Source organism: Salvelinus sp. IW2-2015, linkage group LG14 (assembly GCF_002910315.2).
Source record: "Salvelinus sp. IW2-2015 linkage group LG14, ASM291031v2, whole genome shotgun sequence".
NCBI lineage: Eukaryota > Metazoa > Chordata > Actinopteri > Salmoniformes > Salmonidae > Salvelinus > Salvelinus sp. IW2-2015.
Window position 1 is genome coordinate 32,097,015 of NC_036854.1, and position 6,189 is coordinate 32,103,203.

Below are 6,189 nucleotides of genomic sequence, written 5' to 3' on the forward strand. Positions count from 1 at the left end.
AAACTTTTGACCGGTAGTGTGTATATAATATGTTTTTTTTGTCTCAGTTGTGGTGCCCATGGTTACAGAAAAATGTTGCTAGCTACATTACATCATGTCCTTTTGTTGGAGGTAGACTTGAAGGTCGGCGGTCTGAAATGCAACACACTGCTAGACTAGCTGTCACGTTCGTCGTAAGGAGGAGAACAAGGCGCAGCGTGATATGAATACATACTCTTTAATTAAACAAAGAAACACGAAACAAACTAACAAAAATAACAAAACGAACGTGAAGCTATAAACAACGAGTGACGCTCTGGACTGGGTACTGTCGCCGGACGCTCTGGACTGGGTACTGTCGCCGGACGCTCTGGACTGGGTACTGTCGCCGGACGCTCTGGACGGGTACTGTCGCGGACGCTCTGGACTGGGTACTGTTCGCCGGACTCGGTCTGGGCCGCCGCACTGGATGCACTGGAGGCCATGGGTGCTCGGTGCCGGAACTTGGTGCGTGTACCGCGGCTGAGACACGCACCTCAGGGCGAGTGCGAGGAGCAGAACAGGGCATACTGGACCCTGGAGGCGCACTGGAGGCTGGTACGTGGTGCCGGAACTGGTGGTACCGGGCTGAGGACACGCACCTCAGGGCGGAGTGCGAGGAGGGGGAACAGGGCATACTGGACCCTGGAGGCCACTGGAGGCCTGGTACGTTATCGGTGCCAACTGGTGGTACCGGGCTGAGGACACGCACCTCAGGGCGAGTGCGAGGAGGGGGAACAGGATACACTGGACCGTGGAGATGCATTGGAGATCCAGAACATAGAGCTGGCTCAATATGTCCTGGCTGGATGCCCATTCTAGCCCGGCAAATGCGAGGAGCTGGAATAGAGCGCACCGGGCTAAGAATGCGAGCTGGAGACACCYTGCGCATCTCTGCATAACACGGTGCCTGACCAGTTACACGCTCCCGACGGTAAGCACGAGGAGTTGGCTCAGGTCTCCTACCTGACTCAGCCAATCTCCTCATGTGCCCCCCCAAAATAAAATCTTGGGGCTGCCTCTCGGGCTTCCGTGCTAGCCGTGTACCCTCATATCGTCGCAGTTCCTCTATTCTCCGGTATTTCTCCTCGTAGTATCGCCGTTCCTCCTGCGCTGTTTCCACCTGCTTCCATGGCAAGGTCTTGTCCCCTGCCATTACCTCCTCCCTGGTCCAGGTTGTCCTCCACTCATTGATGTCCATGATGTCCACTCCTCTTTATCACGCTGCTTGGTCCTTTTATGGTGGGTTATTCTGTCTCGTTCGTCGTAAGGAGGAGACCAAGGCGCAGCGTGATATGAATACATACTCTTTAATTAAACGAAGAAACACTAAACAAACTAACAAAAATAACAAAACGAACATGAAGCTATAAAAAAAGCATGCTGAAACAGGCAACTACACATAGACAATAACCCACAAAACTAAAATGAATAATGGCAACCTAAATAGGATCCCCAATCAGAGACAACGATAAACAGCTGCCTCTGATTGGGAACCAATTCAGGCCACCATAGACCTACATATGCCTAGACTACACACACACACCTAGACATACGAAAAACCCTAGACAATACAAAACAATCATACCCACCCTCATCACACCCTGACCTGACCAAAATAATACAGAATACATAGAATACTAAGGTCAGGGCGTGACACTAGCTAACATATGCAGAGGAGATGAAGTTAGCCAGGTGAGTTGCTTTGTGTATGTAGCTAATAATAGCTATCAAAGTAAACTCTTTCAGTAAGTTATTTGGTCAATGACTGTGAAAGCAACAGTTAGCTAACACATTGTCACCAAGGCTAACGTTGTGTCGGGAACCTATAAACAAAACTTGTTCACTGGTTTATTTTGTTAGTCATATTGCTAACGTTAGCTAGTTAACTATGTCTAGCTTGATGGATGCTTACTTCCCTAGCTAGCTAACTTTGCCAGATATAGCAACGGCCACTGGCACTTGGAACGGACTTCAGTCAGCTAAATTTGGCTAGCTAGCGCGTTAGCTGTTTTACTTTGAATGAAAGCGAATAAGGTAATTGAGTCAGGTGGCAACTCACCAATTTACAGCTGGCCAGTTGTCGACATTTTCGAAGTTAAGTTGACTAGCTAGCTAGCTTAAGTTATGTATGCTCGCTAAAAAAACATCCTAAAATAACTAACTTTATTAGTTAAGCTAAGCTAGTCTAAAATTGACATGAATGCTCCCACAAAAGCCAGCTGACTGATCTTTTAAACTCTTGTCTGCCAATGTGGTGCAACAAGCCACATACTGGACAGAGGTGATAGTCAGCTGTCATGGTCTCTCTGGTAAGTTGCTGTCAGATGTCCAGAGTCTGAAGCAGTAGATTGTGTCTGCGTCCTGCACCATGCACATTCTCTTCTCTATCTATATATGTCTTGCTATATATACACACACACTACATTACCAAAAGTATGTGGACATGTGCTCGTCGAAAAACATGTCATTCCAAAATCATGAGTATTAATATGGAGTTGGTCCCCCCACTTTGCTGCTAGATGTTGGAACATTGCTGCTGGGACTTGCTTCCATTCAGCCACAAGAGCATTAGTGATGTTGGGGATGTTGGTTGATTAGGCCTGGCTCGTAGTCGGCGTTCCAATTCATCCAAAAGGTGTTCGATGGTGTTGAGGTCAGGGCTCTGTGCAGGCCAGTCAAGTTCCTCGACCTCGACAAACCATTCCTGTATGGACCTCGCTTTGTGCACGGGGGCATTGTCATGCTGAAACAGTAAAGGGCCTTTCCCCAAACTGTTGCCACAGAGTTGGAAACACAGAATCATCTAGAATGTCATTGTATGCTGTAGCATTATGATTTCCCTTCACTGGAACTAAGGGGCCTAGCCCAAACCATGAAAAACAGCCCCAGACCATTATTCCTCCTCCACCAAACTTTACATTGGCACTATGTATTGGGCCAGGAAGCCTTCTCCTGGCACCTGCCAAACCCAAATTTGTCCGTCGGACTGCCAGATAGTGAAGTGTGATTCATCACTCCAGAGAACGCGTTTCCACTGCTCCCAAGTGGAAACGCCTCCAACCAACGTTTGACATTGCGTATGGTGATCTTAGGCTTGTGTGCGGCCGCTCGGCTATGGAAACTCATTTCATGAAGCTCCTGACAAACAGTTCTTCTTTTAACATTGCTTCCAGAGGCAGTTTGGAACTCTGTAGTGAGTGTTGCAACCGACGACAGAACTTTTACATGCTACGCGCTTCAGCACTCGGAGGTCCCGTTCTGTGAACTTGTGTGGTCTATCACTTTGCGGCTGAGCCGTTGTTGCTCCTAGATGTTTCCACTTCATAATAACTGAACTTACATTTGACCGGGGCAGCTCTAGCAGAGCAGACATTTTTTAGAAAGGGGGCATCCTATGACAGTGCCACGTTGATAGTCACTGAGTTCTTCAGTAAGGCCATTCTACTGCCAATGTTATCTCTATGGAGATTGCATGGCTGTGTGCTCCATGTTATACACCTGTCAGTAATGGGTGTGACTCAAATAGCTAATTCCACTTTTGTGTGTATGTACAGTATTTATATATTAATATATATATATAATATATATAATATATATATATATATATATATATATATATCTATATACACACACACAACAACACACACACACACACAACAAACCACACACACACATAGCTGAAGTCGGAAGTTAGTTTTTCTAGTTTTTCAACCCTCCACTTCTTGTTAACAACTATAGTTTTGGCAAGTCGGTTAGGACATCTACTTTGTCATGACACAAGTAATTTTTCCAACAATTGTTTACAGACAGATTATTTCACTGTATCAAACAAATTCCAGTGGGTCAGAAGTTTACATACACTCAGTTTACTGTGCCTTTAAACAGCTTGGAAAATTACAGAAATTTGTCATGGCTTTAGAAGCTTTCATAATTGCACAAGTTTGAGTCAATTGGAGGTGTACCTGTGGATGTATTTCAAGGCCTACTCAAACTCAATGCCTCTTTGCTTGACATAATGGAAAATCAAAAGAAATCAGCCAAGACCTCAGAAAAAGAATTGTTAGACCTCCACAAGTCTGGTTCATCCTGGGAGCAATTTCCAAACGCCTGAAGTACCACGTTCATCTGAACAAAACAATAGTATGCAAGTATAAACACATGGGACACCGCAGCATCATACCGCTCAGAAGGAGACGCGTTCTGTCTCCTAGAGATAACGTAACTTTGGTGCGAAAAGTGCAAATCAATCCCAGAACAACAGCAAAGGATCTTGTGTTGATGCTGGAGAAACAGGTTCAAAAGTTACTATACAAGTAAAACGAGTCTTATATCGACATAACTGAAAGGCCGCTCAGCAGGGAAGAAGCCACTGCTCCAAAACTTCCATAAAAAAGCCAGACTATAGTTTGCAACTGCACATGGGGACAAAGATTGTACTTTTTGGAGAAATGTCCTCTGGTCTGATGAAACCAAATAGAACTGTTTGGCCATAATGACCCATCGTCTTATGTGTTTGTGGAAAAAGGGGAGGCTTTGCAAGCCGAAGTACACCATCCCAACCGTGAAGCATGTGGGTGGCAGCATCATGTTGTGGGGGTGCTTTGCTGCAGGAGGGACTGGTGCACTTCACAAAATAGATGGCATCATGAGGGAGGAAAAATTTGTGGACATATTGAAGCAACATCTCAAGACATCAGTCAGGAAGTTAAAGCTTGGTCGCAAATGTGTCTTCCAAATTGACAATGACCACAAGCATACTTCCAAAGTTGTGGCAAATGGCTTAAGGACAACAAAGTCAAGGTATTGGAGTGGCCATCACAAAGCCCTGACCTCCATCCTATAGAACATTTGTGGGCAGAACCGAAAAAGCGTGTGTGAGCAAACTCCGTTACACCAGCTCTGTCAGGAAGAATGGGCCAAAATTCACCCAACTTTTTGTGGGAAGCTTGTGGAAGGCTACCCGAAACGTTTGACCCAAGTTAAACAATTTAAAGGCAATGCTACCAAATAATAATTGAGTGTACATAAACCTCTGACCCACTGGGAATGTGATGAAAGAAATAAAAGCTGAAATAAATCATTCTCTCTACTATTATTCTGACATTTCACATTCTTAAAATAAACTGATGATCCTAACTGACCAAAGACAGGGAATTTTTACTTGGATTAAATGTCAGGAATTGTGAAAAACTGAGTTTAATGTATTTGGCTAAGGTGTATGTAAACTTCTGACTTCAACTGTATACACACACATCCGTGTCTATGAATATCCTATCTATACCCAACCAGCTTCCCTGGTGAGCAGCAGCACCCATCGCTGAGAGGAGTCCAGACATCACATGACGTCAGATCAGTAGTTGGCCGTCCCAGCTAAGCCTCAGGTGCTGCTAACGCGGGAGACATGGTCACATGACCTCGGCCCGGAGCATCAACACCTGGTACCACAGCTCTCTGCTCACACGGGTCTGGTAGAGTAGATAACATGTAGGGCCAGGAGTTCTCTCAGCTATGTGACCTGACCAATCAAACCTAGTACCTAAGTAGAACCCAGAGTTTTTGTCAGGAAAACCTACTAGCTCTAATCATTAGATACAAGTCACACACTGCGGATAGCCACAAGGAGGAATGTGCAGTTGTTCGTAACTTGTAACACCCATAACTATTTTATCCCTCCTGCTGCTCAGAGCTTCAGTTGGTATTTAGCCATAGAGTCACAGTCTAGGCATGCCTTCTGTAGTGGCCTTGCAGGGAGAGAGAGAGATGGTAAGCGAGTGAGTCAGTCAAATAGAGAAGAGTCAGAGAAAACAAGAGAAACAGAGGTCAAGAGGGGATAGAGTAAGTAAAGAGGGAGAGATAGAAAAAGGGGGATGGCTTCCTCTATACTCTTGCATTGGTGCTCTTCTGGCCATGTGCCAGAATACTAATCCTATTCAAACTATAACCACACACACACACACACACACACACACACACACACACACACACACACACACACACACACACACACACACACACACACACACACACACACCACACACACACACACACACACACACACACACACGGAGCTTCTGATGGCAGGGCATGTGAGCTCCTGAACATGTGCTATTCTGGGCAGGGGAGGAGTAAAGCAGAGAGGAGGAGGGGAAAGCAAGGGTTAGTTTGGGG